Raw genomic sequence first — 3,732 nt, 5'->3', positions numbered from 1 at the left:
TGTCTCCAACTGATTTTGAGTTTTGTTCCACGTTGTTCTCCCTTTCTATCCGGGATCTCCTACATAGATCCCACTCTGAGTGATTGACAGTGGTAGCTGGGCATCATCTAGTTCTTCTGGTCTCATAGTTGTATAGACTGAGAATCGCATGGTGTACTAGTCACAAGGACTAATTGTTTCCATGAATTTTTGGTTTTCTTCCTTCTTCTTTGCTCTGGATGAGGAAAGACCCATTATTGCATCTAGATGGCTGCTTGCAAGCTTTTAAGATCCCAGTTGCTACTCAGCAAAGTAGGAGGTGGAACAATGTTTTGTGTAGTATGTTATACCAATTGAGCTTGATGTCCCCTGAGACTATGGTCCTGAGCCCACAGGTTCAACTACTAGGACCCTCTGGGTAACTGGCTGTGACCAAGAAGTGACTACAACCTTGCCCCGTGTTAGTTCTACTATACACCTGGGAATTCAGATCATACAAATAAATATATAGGACCACTGTCTGCCAATACCATACATGTCTTGGGTACACTCCCCGCTTCATAGACATACCTACTAGTTCAGCCTGTCCACCTATCTATCCACCCGTATACCCATGTTTGCCTTCACTGACAACACAGTACTGTATGTGCAAAAGGTTCATCTTTGTTGTCTGTACCTCCCCTGTACAGAGGCAAAATTCTTGCCTTCCATGTGGGAAACCTGAATTAAATTCCTGATCAATGCACCTAAGGTGTAGCCACCACCTGTCTGCCTGCAGAGGTTTATATGTTGCTGTGGTGCTAAACAGGTTTCAGTAGAGCTTCCCGACTAAAAAGGACCAGGAAGAAAGTCCTGGTGACCTACTTTCAAAATCAGCCAATAAAAACTCTATGGATTACAATGGTCTGATCAGCAAAGGATCATGGGACTGTTGCAGGATCAAGCAACATATTGTTCCATCATGTATGGGATCACCATGAAAATGGGCTTACTTAATGGAAGCTAACAGCAGCAGCAACAACAGTAGTATATTAGAGGCAAACCTATACACTTTAAAAACTTAATGTCAATCATATAATGTGGAAATTTTGTGAAGTTTATATTTAGTCAGTATAATCTGAAGAACATGATCACAGAGACTGCAGGATCCCAACGCAAGTGATATTTCCACATCAGGGTGATGCATTTTACTTTCTATCTGTGGTAGTTAAATTTCTGTGTCAACTTGGTTGGGCCTGGTTGAGTGTCTGGGCAGCTGGATGTAGTATTCCCCATAATGAGACTGGTTATCAACTCCATTGTGGAATCTACTGTGAGCACCTGAGTAGCTGCCTTTGGCATATGGGCTGCTTCCCGTATATAAGGAGATGCCTTGGGGAATGGTCTCTAGCTTATGGCACACTTGAACCCTGCATGTAGCCCTGTCATTGTTCAGCAACCTGCCATGCTCTGCCTACATTGGGACTTTCAATGGACTTGAATTAATGTCCTACCATGTGGTTTGGTAACATCATGGCTGTGCTTTTTTACATGTCAATCTTGGGGTTGTCAGCCTCAGCAGCCAGCAACTGAGTGAAGAAAAGCCTCCGGCTTCAGTGGGCAAGGAGCAGGAGGCAGAGCTGAAGGCCAAAGTTGAGGGGCTTTCACCCAGCCCCTAGAGTATGGCACTTTGAACTTGGACTTAAAGCCTCCAAATTATAAGAATAAACTCCTGTTTGTTAAGGCCATCCCATTTATGGTATATTCCTATCAGAGTGCCACTGTTGTTGTTGTTATGTACCGTTGAGTTGGACCCAACTCATAGTGACCCCTCCTTGGGTTTCCGAGGCAGTATCACCATGGAAGTAGATTGCCCAACTTTTCTTCCGAGGAGTGGCTGGTGGGTTTGAACTGCCAGCCTTCTGGTTATCAGTCAAGTGCCTTAGGCACTATGCTACCAGAGCTCCCGGAGTGCCAATAGTAACCAAAACACCATCAAACCAGAGATAGCAAGGATCTCTTCAATTTTTCATATGTGAATGAATAAATCCAAGTATTCTCAGAGAAAACAAACCATTGAGCAGATTAAAGTTGAAAGGGGCAGAGGGTGGATAGGGAAAGAAAGGTGTGGGTAGGTGCAGCACGTAGGATAGAAGTCACAAAACTACAAAGCTTTTAGCTGCAGGGTAAAATGTTTTAAAGCTATGGCTCCTTCCTCTCAGCTGCTAATCTCATAATGATTCTAGAATGTCAAACTCTTAAGTCTGTAAATTTCTTGTGCTGAGAGCCAATGTCAGACAAAAGGCATGTACCCCAAAAGTCAATCTTTTCCCCTTTGGCCTCTGAAGTTCTCTGCAGGAAACCTTAATTACTGAGTACCTCTACCCGCAAGTGAGGTAAATGCCACAGATCTGTTCTTAGCATTAAGAGGTTGCTGGTGTATTATTTTAGGCTCAAAGCCTAACAGCACCACAGAACCTTCCAGCCATAATTCAGGAAGAATGCTTGAACCAGACATTGAGTCAGTCTGCTCGTCCATTCACCTCTTTCTCTTACTAGTTAGCATTTCTGCCTTTGCGTTTCTTCAAGCAGAATGTAGTGTATCAAAGGAAGCAAAGAAAACTGCAAGACCTACAGAGCACAGCCTTCTGGCCCCCTGGTTTGGGCAAGGCAAGATTCGCTCTATGATTAGGGCTGGGAAGGTTACAAGGAGATGAAACACTCTAGTTGAGAAAACTTGAAAACAAAGGCTGCTCCTTCTCTTTCTTGATCACCCTATGGAAGGCTGCCCACGGAAATACACAGAATGAGAGCTCATAATTGTCTGAGAAACCAGTGAAATGCTTTTATTGCTAGAGTACAAACCACCTGACCCATGATCTCAGGCAAGTTTTCAGGGCTCCCAAAAGATTGTTCTCACTGTCTGCATGTTGCTCTTTGTAGCAAAGGAAGCACATTTGCCAAAGAATGTGCTGCAAAATAAATAACTCTGTTAATTCTTGAGACTAATCTGGGGCTTCCCTGGAGAATTGAAGTTCACGTGTATAATTGCCCTAAACATTTTATATAATGAGCCTCTGAGTTTGTACTTCTCAACACAAATTAGAGCTGATGTAGGCTGAAAGAAAAAAGAAAACAACTATGTGAGATAATAATAATAATAATAAAAACATCAGCACTGTATTTCATGGGGTACCACAGTATCTCGTGTATTGTGGTCTTCCAAGTGTATAGTGAGGATAGTAGAGGAAGATGTAAAGCATGTAGCACGTAGTAAATCCAACACAGTCTTGATTATTTAAATGCATGTTTTATGGGTGAAATCACAGTCTACCGAACCCCATAGAATGTTCCATGGTAGAGTTGTAACAAGACTTTGTTAAAAAGAATAACTGGCTACAGATTATATTTTCATTCTATAGTAGGTGGAAATGTGAAGAAATCCGACTTCTTTAACAAAATCAAAGGTTTTTAAATGAGAAAATGAAAGAAATGCTCATACAATGAACTCCTGGTTTCAAAAACTTCTCTACCTATAAGCTTTCAATTTAAGAAATACAACTGTGATTTTTTTCCTTTGTAGTAATTGATGGCTTTAAATCATCAAAAATGACGTTAGAGAGAGTTAAATTTACACTTTCTTGTTTTAATGAGATGTGCATTTTAAAAATATGAAGTAAAGCTTGAGAGGATATACCATGTGATGAAAACAGCTCTGGCTTGGGAGGCAAATGGTTTGAAATCTGGGCTGCACTACTTAAAATGTGTGTGGTT

General features: G+C 41.6%; 1 protein-coding gene across 1 annotated transcript in view; it reads right to left on the bottom strand.

Moving 5' to 3' along the window:
• The window catches only part of SPTLC3 (serine palmitoyltransferase long chain base subunit 3), a 215,891-nt gene that overhangs the window by 14,947 nt on the left and 197,212 nt on the right, over positions 1-3,732 (bottom strand). The window lies entirely within an intron of this gene.

This window comes from Orycteropus afer, unplaced genomic scaffold (assembly GCF_000298275.1).
Source record: "Orycteropus afer afer isolate SDZICR_OR568_19922 unplaced genomic scaffold, OryAfe1.0 scaffold00158, whole genome shotgun sequence".
Taxonomy (NCBI): Eukaryota; Metazoa; Chordata; class Mammalia; order Tubulidentata; family Orycteropodidae; genus Orycteropus; species Orycteropus afer.
Note: the sequence above shows the minus strand (reverse complement) of the source record. Positions and strands in the feature narration are given on the sequence as shown.